Below are 19,902 nucleotides of genomic sequence, written 5' to 3' on the forward strand. Positions count from 1 at the left end.
TGAATGCCATTACTTTGTGCAATGTAGAGAGATCACCATACTCTCCAAGCACAAAGAACAATAGAAATACACATTGCACAGGTGAGGATATTCTCCTTACTAGATCCCCATGTGGGGTTAGACATATCCAGTAAGTAGACATTTTTCCTGCTACATCAAGATATGTAGCATCAACAATGGATCGTCATGTAAAGAAAACAAAGCATGATATCATTTAAATAAACAATGACTTTTAATAGGCCAAATACAAGTTAAAAGATGAATAATAGCATATACAAACATAGATATAAAACGTGTTCCTAAAAGTTGTACTCATACCAAAATATCAGGGGAGCATATGGCAAGTCTTTTAAGGGTTGTGGGTAGCCTCTTAAAGTGTAGCTCCCCACTTCAGCCAACAGGTCCAGGCAGAGCGTACCTCCACAGCACTTCTCACTGACGCGGTTCGATACCCATCAATATCTTTGTTAAAGCAGAAGTCTGAACACAGTTACTTTCACACGGTAGGATCTAGTCATAAGAAAAACCTTGAAATATTCACAGAAGTGAGTTTGATATATGCAAAATCTATAAAGAAATGAGAAACCAAAATATATTGGAATCACATACGTCATATACAGTGGTGTTCAAATGAATTGGACTAAAACATGTTTTTTTATTATTTGTTTTGCTTTGTTTTGTGTTTCTTAATAGTAATACATAGAATTATTTACATTTAAAGACTCACTGTTCTGTTTCCAGGGGGTCTGCACTGTTCATCAGTCATCACTTTGCCACCCTCGTCTACAACTCTGGAATTGGGAGTCAAAGCCACATGTTAATGGTCCTCCAGGGCCATGTCTGACACTAGCAGTGCGATCCAAGGACCTCACTAATTCATTCGGTAGTAGCAACAGGCAGTATAAATTAAATAATAACATGACCATACCCTGTATCAGCCGCAGCAGCTGCATGTTTGTCACCTGAGCTAGGAGCAATGGGGTGGCTGTCACTGCCAGTAAATGTGAGAGAACAATGGTAAATTCAGCCAAGGAGATGGTGCTTTTAAAACATACATAAAAAGATGGTAGCTAAATGCAGATCCGTAACCAGACTTTTTGGTGCCCTGTGCCAGAGAGAGCATTGGTGCCCCCCCCAATTTTTTTTAAATTGGGACATAAGATAGTGCACCTGAAAAAGAACCATGGTCTCATGGGGAAGGGCCAGGGAATAGATAGGGCAGGCCAGGAGATGCTGGGGATAAAAGAAGAGGAAGCTACAAGTGAAAGTTATAATAAATAGGAAAATGGACAGGTCCAAACAGCTCCCCCTGCCCTGTGCCATGGCACTGGTCGCACTATCCTAGTTACGGCCCTGGCTAAATGTCATATACAAAGGTGGTTCAATAAGTAAGGTAACAAGACCTCTCACGTGTGTAATGTTCTCTATTTCAGTCTAATTTTCCCCCAGGCCAGAGCAGGTAGACCACAGCTTCCCCTCACGGCTATTAGACTGCTCCTCATATCAGTCATACTATCTCAATATCAGTTGTAAGATGGCGGTGCTGGTGGGAACATGGTCAGCATTGAGGTGCGTAGTGTGATCAGATTTCTGCATCTAAAGGGCAGCAGCTGAAATTCATTACTAACTTGTTGAGGTGTACAGTGATAACAACATGTTACGGAAACAAGTTTGGGTTTGGTGCACAGCTTTTGATAACGGCAGGGCAGATGTTCAAGATGAGCAGCGATCCGGGCGGAGTTATGGTGCTACCCTATGCTGTCCCCACCATTGAACATGTTATGTCATGATGTCACAACGAGGGGGCCAGGCCGCCAGGACAGAGACGAGGAGAAGCTCAGCAGCTCAAAAAAATGCTCGAACGGCAGCTTCATAGGCTGCAGGGTGACATTCCAGATTTATTGGTCCCTGACACTATGGGGTGTGGATAAGTGTGTGGGGCTGTGCAGGGCCATCTCTTCCATTGGGCTTGTTGGGCAGTTGCCCAAGGGTCCGAAGCTTGTAGGGACCCACCCTGCAGCCACGACCAGTTGATAAATTTGTGATATTTTTATAAGCCGGCCGCCAGTGCACTGTATTCTGATCTAACCTCCCCCACCCACCCCTCCTTCGGTGAAGAGTACTCACCTCAGTCCCAGTTTCACTTCATCAGTCGGCAGTCAGACAGAGTCTCTATGCATGTGTGGGAGGTCTGATGGGCATGCAGGAGGGTTTAATTTTATTGACCATTTACATTTTCCTTCCAGTGAATGGGTGGTTCGGGGCCCCAGTGCATTGCTTTGCCCAGGGCCCACACTGCTGTTAAGACAACCCTGGGGGTGCGGCCATACCCCATTGTGAATACCGGGGTGGCTATACCATTTTGGGGTGTGGTTGTGCCTACCTGACAAGTGCAGGAAGAATTGTACACCTCCCCCAGTGCAGTGCTCCTGGTTACAGGTAACGCTTTTCACCATTTTATTGAAGGAGGATTTACCTTAGGATTACTGATTTTTTATTTTTTTTGCTTTGCACATTCCACCCTGCAACCATTAATAAATTCATAACTTTATTGCTTTGTCTTCCTTCTGTGGTTCTCACAAATGCATTTATATAATCTCACGGATGTGCTTATTTTGTTGCCTCTGGATGTGAACACACATCTTCTGGTCTCCATGTGCTGGTCGCATTTTTATCTAGAATGCAGTTTTATATCTTTCACAAGCACAATGTAAAATAAGCTGCAAATCACAGAAGAAAGCTAGAACTATTAAACAGTGCATTTAGTAAAAACTGTGGTTATGGATTTTATGAAATAATAAATTGATCTAATTAGGTAAGTAAGCAATACTATTATTATTATTATTATTATTATTATTTATTACAATGTATTATTATTATTATTATTATTATTATTATTATATTTGTGCTATCATGCAACACATATAAGATAGGGATGACATGCCTGTTTTATTATCTACATTTTATTCAACTTAAAATAACAAAGCACAATTCCAACATGTTTAATCGAATCATAATTCAATATTGACTCTATTAATCTTTTGAGGCAAACAGCACCAACTTACTCTAAGTTGTCAGTTGTCACCACTGTGAGTTTCCATATCTAAATTTCCTATTTGGTGTTTATTTGTCCTATGCAAATGGTGAGTGAGGCATAAAAATTGTGTTGGATTTTTCCACATTAAATATTTAGTTTCTGTATTGACTGATTTACACCAGTACTTCTTGTTTTCCTTTACAAGGATCTCTACGCTCATGATATGCAAACCACTGGATCTATATTGCACAGATTCATTTCCCGCTATGGAACATTGTTAACTGAAGCTGCACAAAAAGTCACACACAAATCAAATATGTATTGTTGTGCGTGGTTTACTTGTCATTCAACACACCGTCATAGCTGCCGACATTTGCATACAGTTTCCAGGGATACTTTGCCACTTGGCATAAATACACACAAACAATCTTCCCTTAAATAGAACCCAATGACTAAAAAGACCGCCAAACGGACCCTGCACCAACACTGGAACGTGCACGCGATGACGTCATGCGGGATCAAACGTGATGACCTCACACGCAGTGACACCATACGCACACACGGCCAACAAGGGAGCTCACGAATAACACCACCACCGTGAGTAACCCAGTAACCATGGAAACATGTAAATAATCACAACAGAGGGCCAATAGAAAATGGACGCAATGGGCCAAATGTAATAGGTAGTCTGTTTTAGTAACAGTACAAACTCGCACTTTCTCGCACTTTTAAATAGTGCGAGTTTGTACTGAAACTCGCAAATTCAATAGCCTGCAAACCTTTCAGCTCGAGGCTACTGCATTTGCGAGTTTAGGCGAGTTTTTCCCTATGTAAACTGACACCTTTTAATGCGAGTAGCATTAAAAGGTGCGAGTTTTAGAGAAGTCATCACAGATCAGTGAGATCCGTGATGGCTTCTGTGTGTGTTAAAAAAAAAAAAAGTGCACCCCCTCCCCAAAAGCATAACCAGCCCCGGGCTTTATAAAGCCTGTTCTGGTTCTAAAAATACAGGGGCCAAAATGCGTAGGGGGCCCCTGTATATTAAGAACCAGCACAGGGCTTTGTTGAGCTGGTCCTGGTTCTGGAAAATCAGGGGACAAAACGAGTATGGGTCCCCTGAAAATTCCAGAACCAGCACCGAACTCTGTCTAGGGGGGGATAATGCCACAGCCAGACGTCTATGGGAGACACAGGCTGGCTGCATTCAGCTAATCAGGGAGCTGCTCCGACGGAGATGCTCCCTGATTGGCTGGCGGCCCCTTCACTGACAGGGCACACCTGTGCTCCGGTCATTTACACGGAGCAAAGGTATGTGTACACACATACCTTTGCTCAGTCCGTATGGATCGGGTTTTTGCGTTTTTTTATTTTAACCCCTGGATTGCCAGTTGACGTGATCTACTCATAGGAGAGGTGAGTATGGATTTTTTTTTTCAGGCACACCCCTATGGATTACTTCAGATACTAGGTGAGTGAGTGTGAGTGTGCATGTATGTTTTATTAAAATTATACTTTCACGGTGTATGTTTGTTTATTTACGTATTTCTTTAGTTGTGGAACTACAAGTGCCAGCGGGCCCGTAATGCCCCGCATGCTGGTATTTGTGGTTCTCCAAATACCAGCATGCAGGGGAGGCTTGCTGGAACTTGTGGTTCTACAACCAAAGACAATATGGAAACTTTAATTTTACACTTTACACTATCAACCCGGCACCCACCGCCCTAGCGTGCCGGGGATAGCCCCGGGCTATCAGTCTAGGCCTGGGGTGCCCTGAAGACGGGTACCCCTTTATTGGGGGGGTAACCAACTCCCCAGGGATCCCCGGCCTGGACTGACTAGTGGTCAGGGATAATGCTTTCGCCGGGGAAACCGGTGAAAGGTTTTCCCTGGCTGTGGCATTATCCCCCCGCTAGACAGAGTTCGGTGCTGGTTCTGGAATTTTCAGGGGACCCCTACTCGTTTTATCCCCTGATTTTCCAGAACCAGGACCAGCTCAACAAAGCCCTGTGCTGGTTCTTAATATACAGGGGCCCCCTACGCATTTTGGCCCCTGTATTTTTAGAACCAGAACAGGCTTTATAAAGCCCGGGGCTGGTTATGCTTTTGGGGAGTCGGTGCACGTCATATTTTTTTCATTTAAAAACATTTAACATAAGTACACATGTGGTACCCCAAGTCTGGTAGTACCCCTTATGTGTGTACCAGTTGGGCTAAATGCCTTGTTAGTATAAATAGTTTGCTATGTCTATGCAGCACATTCCTGTTTATTGTATATGTATAAAAGGGGTTCATAGAACTACGATGAGTAATGGAGGGATACGCAGAACTGATGTGTGTCTGCCTCGCTTTGGGCAGAGAGAGACCCCTGTGATCCCCGGGACTGTCGGTGGTGGTGGGGTGCAGGACAGGGGCTTCCCCCACTGGACTGGGAAGGGGAACCCCAGCTGTCCACGAGCTGGGAGCAGAGCTGTGACACGCGGGGCCAGCGGGAAGAAAGCCGGCACGCGCAAGTAACCCGGAGGAAGGTGATAAAAAGGGTCTGCCTGAAGTGACGGTTGAGGAGATCCTGAGGCACTAGTGACGGAGACCGGGCTATGTCGGAGCGCTGATTAGCGGGACCGCGGTGATCGGCAAGCTGACTATAGCGCCGAGTACGGAGGTGCTGGTGAGGAGTGTGGGACTTGTGCACTTACCGGAGAGTCCTGAGGGAGCCATCGTGAGGAGGAGATATAGCCTGTCAGGCGGTGACCGGCGGCCTGACGCGGACCGTGCAGTCAGCGGCTCCAGCAGGAGGGGCAGAGACGGAGTTCCGGAGTGCTTCCCCGCCCTCCGGAGTGCAAGTGACAGCAACCAGTTAAGGCGGAGCCGGAGGCGGTGTCGGGGCGGACTGGAAGCATTGGAGACAGCCCTCCTTAGCTTCCCACTGAGTCCGGAGGCAGAGGAGAAGGCTGACCCTGTGGAGAGGACGGGAGGAGCGCTGGTGAGTGACAGCCCCTCTCAGGGACTTGCAGTACCCCATAAATGTATTAAAAAGAGTGGAGGACAGAGTTACAAAAGGGCCCCAGATAGTACAGTCCTCAGGAAAGAACTGTAGTCTCATTGAAAGCACCATAACTCAGTCTGCCTTACCCAGTCAGCTTTCAGGCTTCACAGACTTTAGGGATTACCTAGAACTGTTGCTTCCCCCTCACTGGCTGTCAGCTATAATTTCAGTACTCCAGTTACTAATACTGCTCCCAACTTATTTCTATTGAACACCGCAAGTCAGTACCAGCACAGCCCTATTAAGGCGCAGCAAAAGTAATTCTCCACCTTAAGCTGTTTTCTGCGAGGCTGCATTATTAATCTCCATATAACAGTAGCACTATAAACTGTGCACTAAGGAAAGTGAGTAACTACAGGAACAATAGTCCAGAACAGGATTATAACTTAATAACTTTATTGACAATATAAAACAGGAAAGAATTACTGCCTCATTAAACCAACAGGCTTAGGAAGAAAGTCAATACAGTGCAGCCAGGATAGTGACAGAATTTATCCAAATGATTAACACAAGATATCCGCACTTCTCAGGAGATTATAAATTTGTTGGAGAAACCAATGTGCACCATCGTTATTAACTAAGCTGGCCAGCCATCAGGGAACTGTAATGTGTTGAATGTTTAGTACTGCATGTTATAACTGTTATGGTATTCGAGTAACAATATATCTATTGCATATATTTTAATATTTGCTTAAAGTATTAAGTTAACCACTTTCATTTACAGTTAGTCAACTGTGAAGGTGTCTTCGTTCCAGTGTAATAAACCATTCTTTGGACACGTGTCTCTTATTGAAGTGAACTAATATGTATGTCTGTCACTTATGAAATGTATTGAGTTGTATCCTCTGTACCCTGTGTTGAACTAACTCACTTGCTACTGTTTGGAACAACCATAGTACAGATATCCTTCAGTATCAATTGAATTAATCTATTGTAACAAGGTTCATAGATCTGTTGTTACATTCCAAGGGAAATAATTGCTCCAAAGTGAGACATCTGATACCTCGGTAAGACACTACTAATATATTATTTTAGAGGGGTGTTACACACACAGAAACATGTACATATCTCATGGATATGTGCATGTTTCTGTGTTAATCTGACCTGCTCAGGATGTACTCGCTAGCCTGAAGCAGGTCTATTATTTGGGGACTTTTGGTAATCTTTTTTTTGCGAGTCTGAAACAGACAATCTATTGCATTGGGCGAGTTGATTGTTTTCAATGTGAAAACATCTGGATGCGAGTTTGAGAATGGAGAGTTTTAGTAACTCTGAAAAATGCGAGTTTTAGTGAACAGACACCCTATTACATTGGAGAGTTGTGAAAAATTGCGAGTTTAGCACCAAACTCGCAATTTACCAAAACAGACACCCTATTACATTTGGCCCCAATGTGTCAATCAACAAAACATACAGTACAGACACTTTAATTAAACAACTAAGGGCCTGATTCAGTTGGGAATAGATAGAGAGATAGCACTTAACTGTGTACCTGGACAAACCATGTTGCTATGCAAGGGGTGTAGATGCATATATTTTTTTTTTGCATGTAGGGTAATACTGGCTGCTTTTACATGTAGCCCACAAATACTGCATAGCTTTATTATTACTCTACAATTTAGATGTCAGTTTGGACACCTCCCTCCCAAATCTAAATCTCTCTGCACTTTTTAAATCTGCCCCACCTGCAGTGCAGCATGGTTTCACCAAGATGATCAGTTGAGAGAGATATCTCACTCTATTCCCAACTCTGAATCAGGTCCTAAGTACATACATTGTTTATTTAAAGTGTCGGTACTGCATGTTTCGCACCAATTTCTACATTCGCTTTACCTGAGCTTGCTGTATCACATCTTAACCAAACTCTAGAAATAGCCCTTGATGAAGTGGCTCCAACTACCCATCACACTCCAAGTAGACTTAGATGTCATCTGTGGCATTCCAAAATAACAAGAAACCTACATGAACTCTCATGTAAAGTAGAACGTCAGTGGTGTAAATCTCGTACTGCAAATTACTTCCTCACATATGAGACTATCTACCACTCTTATCAGAATATCTAATGTAATCCAGATGGGAAGATACTGGGCCTATGAGTATGTTAAATTGGCCTATAGCTCTCACACAGCACCCCGACTCCTTTTGAGTCCCTCGTATCGCACAGGAATACACACAATAGCAAAGGGGCAACGATACCTTTACTTTACACAGCACACATTATAGTCATGTAAAAACAGTAACTACAAACAATATACTATATACACAGGATCACCAGTAAAATTAGCCCTACCATGTCCCTAAAGTAGTGAGCCCTTCAGTATTAGAAATAGAAACAGTTACTCAGTCACACCCGACTGGGTGGGAAAAGTTACACTTTGAGAGATGCTACTGAACATGGTCCCACTGAGCGAGATGCCACTGGTGACTCTTCTTTGGATGCAGCTCCTCCAAACCTAGATGTGCCTTCTACTAATTTTGTTAGTGATTGGCTACCAGTTAGCCCAGCTCCTGTGGGTACACTGGGTTCACCAGTCCATGGACTTCCCCCTGTGGAGATGGTGCTCACTGCTGCTGGGGCTCCCTGGTAGGAATTGAGATTATAGCATGTCAGGTACTGAACTGAGATCTCACATGATGAGGTGACACCCCCTGGGTGTAAGGTACAAAGCCAAAAGCCCTGCTATTGGATGTTCAGTGACTGACTACAGAACAGTTAGTGGGTCTATCTTCCCCTATGGCCTCCTGCGGATTCCGGTGCTGGACACTGCCAAACATACATTTTCAATCTCTCATTTCTGCTCAAGCTTCTAACCCTAAGCAACATTTTAATACATTTAAATCACTTCTTATTCCACCCGCACCCAACCCACCAACTACTATCAGTGCACAAGATCTTGCTTCCTATTTCAAGGACAAGACTGATAAGATCTGAAATTAAATGGTATGTTCTTCCTCAGCCAGTGACCTGCTAAGTTCCTTCCCTGAACCTTCTGGCACCTTCTCTTGATCCCACAAATGAAGATGACATATCTACACTCTTCTCATCTTCATACTCTACTACCTCTCCTCTTGATTCTATACCCCCACAAATCAGTAGAACTCTGGGGTCGACTCAGACCCGGACGATAAGCTGCACTCTCTCGGGGCCGGGTATGCAAATTCCGCGATCACACTGTCTGGTGTAAGGACGCCCTCTATGTCTTAGAGAGCGACGGCAGAGTGAGTGCACGCCGGTATAAAGCCGCCCACTTTTCTTTCTTAACATACGTCATCTCCAGGAAGTGTATGATTAATCAGAACCATCAAGAACCATCGGAGCTGCACGCAGCGCTTGAGGTAGATCACCGCAAGCACTGGGATCACTGTAGGCTGAAATACAGCCAAGTGACGTGTACAATGACGCTTCCATGCTAATTATGCACACCCATAAAACTCTGTTTTGACGCCCAGACACGCCTGTGTCCGCAGCACCACTCCCCCTTTCACAAGCACCTTCCCCTGTTACCACCCACAAACTGCATTATCTGTCACTCAAAGTAGTGCTCAGTCTTTATGTTAAGAGCGCACGATTCCCGATCACAATGACTAGTTTGCGCACGCGCAATGTGATGCATACGTATGCACAGACAGGCGACAACCGCCCATAGCGTGAGTCTGCGGCTTAGCGTCCGGGTCTGATCGAGCCCACTGTCCCATGTGCTCTTCCCAATCTTAACTAAAATCTGTAATCTCTCTCTCTCTCTCTTTTTCCATCAGTATTCAAGATTGCAATGATTACTTCTATTCTAAAATAAGAAACTAATTCTGACCCTAACACTCTCTCAAATTACCATCCCATCTCTCAGCTCCCATGCCCCTCCAATCTGCTAGAGAGACTTGCCTACGGCCGCCTCATACACTTTCTTCACTCGCACAACTTATTGCACCCACTTCTGTCAGGCTTTCCTTCCCCACAATCCACTACAGGTGCTACAGGGATGCACCCAACCATGTGTACAGCTGCTTGGAGCGTCTTGAAGATGCTCCGGGCACTGCTGCACTTCCAGGTGCTGGCAGCCCCTCCCCCTATACGCGATATCATGATGTCATGTGCAAAGGGGGCGGGATGGCACAGGGCGCTGTTATGCCCTGTTATGGCCCTGGATCATGGTATCAAAAGTAGAAATCAGTGAAAGGGGAATATCATTGGAACGCATTAAAGGATAATTTTTTATTACAGTCACCCTCTCTAATGTTTTCAGGCACATGGTCTGTGATGATGTGTTTGAAACTGGACAGGATGTATCTAAATTCGGAGAAGTGTCTTGCTATTGATTGTTCCAAGGTTTTCACTTTGAAAATGCCAATGTCAATCAATCATCTATCCGGGCTGCAGTATATGGGAAAACCTCAGAACAACCGCTAGCATAACTGCCAGACATTATTTGTTCACCAGGTAACTTAAAAGGTACACACATTTTTGTTCTAATGCTGTTCCCTGATGACGGGTCAATAAATACCCAAAACGTTGGATTTCATGGGCGCTCTGTATTGATTATTCTAGATGAGACTGTGGAGTGCTGTCAGCCTGCTACCTACACAAAGGGCAGTGGGCTCTATTATCTCGTAGCCAGGACAGACCTTTACCGCATCCAGAATATATAAATAAGGAGATAAAAGGAAAGCACAATGCAGTCATGTTTTTATGCAGCTTTTCACTTTCCTTTTTAAATAGAGCCCTTAGTCTCTCTGGGTCTAATTCAGAGATGTATGCAAATCCAAGGGTTTGCATACATCTCCAATGTTTGTGTAACTGCGCATGCTGAGGACCCGTACGGCGCACGTGTAGATCCTGTAATATCGGACACAGTGCAGCTGTAGACGTCAGGTGAGTGACAGTCTGCAGCCGAGGGGGCGACGACGGGGAACATTCTACAAAACGGGGGCGTGTCAGCCCCATTTCGTAGGCGTGCAGAGGTTAGGTTCTACGTCCTCCGACGCAGCTTTACGAGCCCCGGCAGCGAGAAAACACTGGCCATCCTGAGTAACCTGAGGGTTAATCAGATGGCCGATGGACACGCAGATGATCTGATGCTGCATCTTCAGGTCGCAGCAGCTGATCACAAAAGCAGGCAGTGGCCGTCCCTCTACTACAGACACCTCTTGCTGCTTTTACATATTTTCGCACAGCAGCTGCTTCCCTCTGTGCCAAGAGCCCTAATTATATCATTGACACCGATTGTTTCATTATTGTTCATGCTACAAAAAACAAATAATATATCACTGAGCTGTTAAAAATGTTTTCACATACACACCCATCTGCCTATGGAGATGTCTTTTCTGGCAGAAGTTGAAGCTGTTGAAGCTCTTATTGAATATATATATTTACAGAAGAGCATTGAGCTTTACATACTGTATCTCTGCTGCAGTATTACCCACATCTGTTGGGTCCCCCAGTGTTCTTCTATATACTGTCTGCAACTGCTCTCTGTATTCATTCCTTATTAAACATTTGACGTTCTCAGATATCTGCTTCATGTGTTGGTGACAGATCAATGTGACTGATCACTATATTCAGCTGAATAGATAAGCAAGAGATCCTATGCGGGATGCACTCACCATGTTGACATTGAAAATGTCGGCAATCACAATGTTTATACCACAATGTCGACAATTATGGTGTCAACATGGAACATGTCAACATCTGCAGAACATCAACATGTTCACAATGTCATCATGTGAAATGTAAACATTCTGCAGGAGTGGAAAGTTAGGGATAGGCACTAAGGGTAGAATTAGGGATAGGCTGCGGGATGTTAGGGTTAGGCAGTAGGGGGAGAGTTAGGGATAGGCTGCTGGATGTTATGGTTAGGCACTAAGGGTAGAATTAGGGATAGGCTGCGGGATGTTAGGGTTAGGCAGTAGGGGGAGAGTTAGGGATAGGCTGCTGGATGTTATGGTTAGGCACAAGGGGGAGGGTTAGGGATAGGCTGCGGGATGTTAGGGTTAGGCACTAGGGGGAGAGTTAGGGATAGGCTGCTGGATGTTACGGTTAGGCACTAGGGGGAGGGTTAGGGATTGGCTGTGGGATGTTATGGTTAGGCACTAGGGGGAGAGTTAGGGATTGGCTGTGGGATGTTAGGGTTAGGCACTAGGGGGAGGGTTAGGGTTAGGCTACGGGATGTTAGGGATAGGCGCTAGGGGGAGAGTTAGGGATAGGCTGTGGGATGTTAGGGTTAGGCACTAGGAGGAGAGTTAGGGATAGGCTGCTGGATGTTATGGTTAGGCACTAGGGGGAGAGTTAGGGATTGGCTGTGGGATGTTATGGTTAGGCACTAGGGGGAGAGTTAGGGATTGGCTGTGGGATGTTAGGGTTAGGCACTAGGGGGAGGGTTAGGGTTAGGCTACGGGATGTTAGGGATAGGCGCTAGGGGGAGAGTTAGGAATAGTATGCGGGATGTTAGGGTTAGGCACTAGGGGGAGAGTTAGGGATAGGCTGCGGGATGTTAGGGTTAGGCACTAGGGGGAGAGTTAGGGATAGGCTGCTGGATGTTATGGTTAGGCACTAGGGGGAGAGTTAGGGATTGGCTGTGGGATGTTAGGGTTAGGCACTAGGGAGAGAGTTAGGGATAGGCTGCAGGATGTTAGGGTTAGGCACTAGGGGGAGGGTTAGGGATAGGCTGCTGGATGTTATGGTTAGGCACTAGGGGGAGAGTTAGGGATTGGCTGTGGGATGTTAGGTTAGGCACTAGGGGGAGGGTTAGGGTTAGGCTACGGGATGTTAGGGCTAGGCGCTAGGGGGAGAGTTAGGAATAGTATGCAGGATGTTAGGGTTAGGCACTAGGGGGAGGGTTAGGGATAGGCTGCTGGATGTTATGGTTAGGCACTAGGGGGAGAGTTAAGGATAGGCTGCTGGATGTTAGGGTTAGGCACTAGGGGGAGGGTTAGGGTTAGGCTATGGGATGTTAGGGTTAGGCACTAGGGGGAGAGTTAGGGATAGGCTTCAGGATGTTATGGTTAGGCACTAGGGGGAGGGTTAGGGTTAGGCTATGGGATGTTAGGGTTAGGCACTAAGGGTAAAGTTAGGGATAGGCTGCGGGATGTTAGGGTTAGGCGCTAGGGGGAGAGTTAGGGTTAGGCTACGGGATGTTAGGGTTAGGCGCTAGGGGGAGAGTTAGAAATAGTATGCGGGATGTTAGGGTTAGGCACTAGGGGGAGAGTTAGGGATAGGCTGCTGGATGTTATGGTTAAGCACTAGTGGGAGAGTTAGGGATTGGCTGTGGGATGTTAGGGTTAGGCACTAGGGAGAGAGTGAGGGATAGGCTGCAGGATGTTAGGGTTAGGCACTAGGGGGAGGGTTAGGGATAGGCTGCTGGATGTTATGGTTAGGCACTAGGGGGAGAGTTAGGGATTGGCTGTGGGATGTTAGGTTAGGCACTAGGGGGAGGGTTAGGCTACGGGATGTTAGGGTTAGGCGCTAGGGGGAGAGTTAGGAATAGTATGCGGGATGTTAGGGTTAGGCACTAGGGGGAGAGTTAGGGATAGGCTGCTGGATGTTATGGTTAGGCACTAGGGGGAGAGTTAGGGATTGGCTGTGGGATGTTAGGGTTAGGCACTAGGGAGAGAGTTAGGGATAGGCTGCTGGATGTTAGGGTTTGGCACTAGGGGGAGAGTTAGGGATAGGCTGCTGGATGTTAGGGTTAGGCACTAGGGGGAGGGTTAGGGTTAGGCTATGGGATGTTAGGGTTAGGCGCTAGGGGGAGAGTTAGGGATAGGCTGCAGGATGTTATGGTTAGGCACTAGGGGGAGAGTTAGGGATAGGCTGCTGGATGTTATGGTTAGGCACTAGGGGGAGGGTTAGGGTTAGGCTACGGGATGTTAGGGTTAGGCACTAAGGGTAGAGTTAGGGATAGGCTGCGGGATGTTAGGGTTAGGCGCTAGGGGGAGAGTTAGGGATAGGCTGCGGGATGTTATTGTTAGGCACTAGGGGGAGGGTTAGGGTTAGGCTATGGGATGTTAGGGTTAGGCGCTAGGGGGAGAGTTAGGGATAGGCTGTGGGATGTTAGGGTTAGGCAGTAGGGGAGGGTTAGGGTTAGGCTACGGGATGTTAGGGTTAGGCGCTAGGGGGAGAGTTAGGGATAGGCTGCGGGATGTTAGGGTTAGGCACTAGGGTGAGAGTTAGGGATAGGCTGCTGGATGTTATGGTTAGGCGCTAGGGGGAGAGTTAGGGATTTTCTGTGGGATGTTAGGGTTAGGCACTAGGGGGAGAGTTAGGGATAGGCGGCGGGATGTTAGGGTTAGGCACTAGGGGGAGGGTTAGGGATAGGCTACTGGATGTTATGGTTAGGCACTAGCGGGAGAGTTAGGGATAGGCAACGGGATGTTAGGGTTAGGCACTAGGGGGAGGGTTAGGGTTAAGCTATGGGATGTTAGGGTTAGGCGCTAGGGGGAGAGTTAGGGATTGGCTGCAGGATGTTATGGTTAGGCACTAGGGGGAGAGTTAGGGATAGGCTGCTGGATGTTATGGTTAGGCACAAGGGGGAGAGTTAGGGATAGGCTGCGGGATGTTAGGGTTAGGCACTAGGGGGAGAGTGAGGGATAGGCTGCTGGATGTTATGGTTAGGCACTAGGGGGAGAGTTAGGGATAGGCTGCGAGATGTTAGGGTTAGGCACTAGGGGAGAGTTAGGGATAGGCTGCGGGATGTTAGGGTTAGGCACTAGGGGGAGAGTTAGGGATAGGCTGCTGGATGTTATGGTTAGGCACTAGGGGGAGAGTTAGGGATAGGCTGCTGGATGTTAGTGTTAGGCGCCTTGGGGAGAGTTAGGGATAGGCTGCGGGATGTCAGGGTTAGGCACTAGAGGTAGAGTTAGGGATAGGCTGCAGGATGTTAGGGTTAGGTGCTAGGGGGAGAGTTAGGGATAGGCTGCTGGATGTTAGGGTTAGGCACTAGCGGGAGGGTTAGGGTTAGGCTACGGGATGTTAGGGTTAGGCACTAGGGGGATGGTTAGGGATATGCTTCGGGATGTTAAGGTTAGGCACTAGGGGGAGGGTTAGGGTTAGGATACGGGATGTTAGGGTTAGGCACTAGGGGGAGAGTTAGGGATAGGCTGCTGGTTGTTAGTGTTAGGTGCTAGGGGAGAGTTAGGGATAGGCTGCCGAATGTTAGGGTTAGGCAGTAGGGGTAGAGTTAGGGATAGGCTGCGGGATGTTAGGGTTAGGCACTGGGGGAGAGTTAGGTTTAGGCTACGGGATGGTAGGGTTAGGCACTGGGGGAGAGTTAGGGATAGGCTGCTGGATGTTAGGGTTAGGCACTAGCGGGAGGGTTAGGGTTAGGCTACGGGATGTTAGAGTTAGGCACTAGGGGGATGGTTAGGGTTAGGCTGCGGGGTGTTAGGGTTAGGCACTAGGTGTAGAGTTAGGGATAGGCTTCGGGATGTTAGGGTTAGGCACTGGGGGAGAGTTAGGGATAGACTGCTGGATGTTAGGGTTAGGCACTAGTGGGAGGGTTAGGGTCAGGCTACGGGATGTTAGGGTTAGGCACTAGGGGGATGGTTAGGGTTAGACTTCGGGACGTTAGGGTTACGCGCTAGGGGTAGAGTTAGGGATAGGCTACTGGATGTTAGGGTTAGGCACTAGCGGGAGGGTTAGGGTTATGCTACGGGATGTTAGGGTTAGGCACTAGGGGGATAGTTAGGGATAGGCTATGGGATGTTAGGGTTAGGCACTAGGGGGAGGGTTAGGGTTAGGCTACGGGATGTTAGGGTTAGGCACTAGGGGGAGAGTTAGGGATAGGCTGCTGGTTGTTAGTGTTAGGCGCTAGGGGGAGAGTTAGGGATAGGCTGCAGGATGTTAGGGTTAGGCAGTAGGGGGAGAGTTAGTTATAGGCTGCGGGATGTTAGGGTTAGGCACTGGGGGAGAGTTAGGGTTAGGCTACGGGATCTTAGGGTTAGGCACTGGGGGAGAGTTAGGGATAGGCTGCTGGATGTTAGGGTTAGGCACTAGCGGAGGGTTAGGGTTAGGCTACGGGATGTTAGGGTTAGGCACTAGGGGGATGGTTCGGGTTAGGCTGCGGGATGTTAGGGTTAGGCACTAGGGGCAGAGTTAGGGATAGGCTTCAGGATGTTAGGGTTAGGCACTGGGGGAGAGTTAGGGATAGACTGCTGGATTTTAGGGTTAGGCACTAGCGGGAGGGTTAGGGTTGGGCTACGGGATGTTAGGGTTAGGCACTAGGGGGATGGTTAGGGTTAGGCTTCGGGACATTAGGGTTAGGCGCTAGGGTTAGAGTTAGGGATAGGCTGCTGGATGTTAGGGTTAGGCACTAGCGGGAGGGTTAGGGTTAGGCTGTGGGATGTTAGGGTTAGGCGCTAGGGGTACAGTTAGGGATAGGCTTCGGGATGTTAGGGTTAGGCACTAGGGGGAGAGTTAGGGATAGGCTGCTGGATGTTAGGGTTAGGCACTAGCGGGAGGTTTAGGGTTAGGCTACGGGATGTTAGGGTTAGGCACTAGGGGGATGGTTAGGGTTAGGCTGCGGGACATTAGGGTTAGGCGCTAGGGGTAGAGTTAGGGATAGGCTTCGGGATGTTAGGGTTAGGCGCTAGGGGGAGGGTTAGGGTTAGGCTACGGGATGTTAGGGTTAGGCACTAGGGGGATGGTTAGGGTTAGGCTGCGGGACATTATGGTTAGGCGCTAGGGGGAGGGTTAGAGTTAGGCTGTGGGAGGGGAGGGTTAGGCATTTGGGGGAGGGTTAGGGTTAGGCTGCGGAACGTTAGGGTTAGGCGCTAAGGGAAGAGTTAGGGATAGGCTGTGGGACTTATGGTTAGACGCTAAGGGGAGTGTTACAGTTAGGCTGTGCGAGGGGAAGGTTAGGCACTTGGGGGAGGGTTAGGGTAAGGGGTTAGGATTATTGGTATGGGTGTTACTCACCCCTGGAACTACTCCATCACAGCTGGAAGTCATCATCACATCAGCGCCAGACTCAGATTACCCTGTTGGGGTTATTGATCCTGCAGACTATGGTAAGCCGCCACTGCACTACCAGGAATGTTTTGTTGATATTCTAAACATGTTGTCATGTGATCACTGTCTACATGATGAATGTCAACAAAATATACCCAACCCCTGTGGGCCCTGACAACGCCTAATCCTCTATATCCATATATTCCAAAAGAAATGACACAGTATTCCAAGAGAATTAAAGGTAGTGTTACATTCTCTCAGCCAGCTCTAGCTTCTAACACAGCACATGCTGCAGATAAGTTATGTTGCATATACAAAGCACAGTAGATGTACCCACAGTGGGTAGGAGTAGGACAGGTAAGTTGTAACACGATAGTGCTGGCAAAACTGCAGAGTATTTCAAAACAGGTTTTAATACTTAATCTAATTGTGGTAGATTGTTCATGTACAGACATAATATTGGCAAGTTGGATAATTATATGTATTTTGAAAGAAGCCTAAATTTATGGAGTAAAAATCTAATTATTCAAACAGAGGTAGGGAAAAGCCTGAAGGGCTTCACTGAGTTACATAATATAATATATATCATTATTTATGACTGTGTGTGGTAGGGAGGATTCTGTGTTAATTATTGGCTTGTCACCACCCTAAATAATTCAGCCAACTATTGCTTTTGTTTTCTAATAAAATCATGTGATTAATGAATAGTTACAGCAGTGTTTCTTAAACCCGGTTCTCATGGTTCCCTATGAGTAAATTGGGAATGCAATCAAACCTATAAAAATTAAAAGACTTACTAAAGTGAGAGCCATCTAAAATTATATTTGAAAATGGGAACATATAATGGCTTCAGGGGTCTATTCATGCCCTTGGCAGTGCTAACTTAGGGCCTGATTAAGTTGTACACAATGCTGCTTGTGGCCGGAGACCGGGCATATGTGGGTAAAATAGCCACGGTGGCACTGAAGGGGTTAACTCTCGTACTGCGGTACCATTTTTAAAAGGGCATATAGGGGCTAGGCGCCAAGTGTTTAAAAATGTGCTTTTTAACTACCTGTTTCAAGTGCCACGGCCCCGGAACCTCTGTTGCGGCCAAAGCGATGCTTCTGGTTAACGCCCGGTGCACTGCACCAGGGGACTGGGTCTGAGTGTGGCAGCCCAGAATGATCTCCAGCGGCTGTGGCAATGCTGGACGTTAACCCCCGGTGCACTGCATTGGTGGACTGTTCACCCGTTGCTGACAGGACATAGGACCTCATTCAGAGTCGGTCGCAAGCGGCCGCTCGGTTGTACGCATCCAATGTTTCCAAACCACGCATGCGCACGGTTAGTTGTGCGCATGTGCGTATGAGGCTTTGTGATCCAAAATGCTGTAGATCGTACGGCTTACGAGCAGGAAGTGGCTTCCGAGAGTTGATTGACAGGAAAGGCCGTTTGTGGGTGTTGACGGGGTTGGTGGTCTGAAAATGCAGGCTTGCCTCAGCGTTTTGAGGGCGTTTTAGGGGCGTACATAAATTACCGGCTGCGACCGACATAGAAAGCCAGAAGTAGTGAAACGTCACTCTGCGAGCAGGTTAGAGGGTTGGCTGAACGTCCCGCTTGAGGTAGGGTAGGAGCTCCCGCAAGCCACACAGTACAATCGATACTCTCGAATGTAACTGATGTTAGGATTGATGTTTCTATTTTGAGCCACACAATGCAAGCAGCTAATAATCGATTGATGAAGCTAATAACACTGCTAATTGGCTTGTAATTGATTCAGCTGCGTTTGCATTAGCGAATATTAAGAATAAATAAATTTCATGGGGATGGCTTTTTCTATGCTTTTTTTTATATTTTTGTGGGCAACAACAAAACAGAAGCGGCCGCAACCATCAGAAGAAAATTAACATACAGCGACTGACAACAACTGACGATTGACTCGATCGCTAGCTGCTATCACTCGTTAGCTAGAGTAGGTGTATTGTTCATGTATGGGCGTCACTTTGGTTGCGACCGACCGGCCGTGCGATTGCTTAGGCGTACGACCGAGCGGCCGCTTACGACCGACTCTGAATGAAGTCCATAGTGCTGAGGTACAGGGCTATGTGCCGACTGCTGGTGACCGGGAGCCCTAGCGCACAGGGCAGCAAAGAGTCACTGCAGTCGGGACTCTTGTCCTGGACTGAAGGGCTGAGTGGCCACCCGCTGGGGAGACCAAGACAGCCGGCACCCAGTGCAGCGTTGCAAAAAGGGGGGCTGTGAACTTACCACTGGGGATCTGGAGTTTAGCTCCCGGTGCCCCAGCACTACAAGATATATTGGACACATGCTGGGGAGCAGGGACAGCCAGCTCCCTGTACCCTCTGCACTGAGGAGGGCCGGATGCAGCCCAGACCAGCTCCGGCAGCTGCGAGCACTCAGTGGTTTAACCTGAGGGCACAGAGAGCGGCAGCTGCTGGGACAAAGGTCCTCAGCTGCAGAGCTATAACTGCAGAGCCTGTAGCGCTGACAAGTAATATATATATATTGTAACAGGACCAGATTAGGAATCCCTCTACTGGGGTAGATGGACTCTTCACACACACGGCAGCCGGGAAAACAGTACACCAGTCTGGGGTCTCGTACTAGCTGGTCGGTACCAGTCTTTATTGTGCAACAAAAAAGGAAAACAAAACATAAAAGTAAATCCTAGCCCTGTCTGAGCGCTAACTAGACAAGAGGTTCCCTCTCTAAAGAAATAGTGGGTCCTACTGCCTCCACCATCAACACAAGCGTATGCACAAGACTTACAGGTAGTTTTCAGTAAGTGTCTCTGAGCCAGCCAGTCTGCTTGCTCTCCCAGGTATGAGACACTAGCTTACAATCACGCACAGCCTATATCAGCCAATTCCGGGTGCAGAGCCT

The sequence above is a fragment of the Taudactylus pleione genome, unplaced genomic scaffold, assembly GCF_031769625.1.
Source record: "Taudactylus pleione unplaced genomic scaffold, aTauple2 ptg000201l, whole genome shotgun sequence".
Classification (NCBI taxonomy): Eukaryota; Metazoa; Chordata; class Amphibia; order Anura; family Myobatrachidae; genus Taudactylus; species Taudactylus pleione.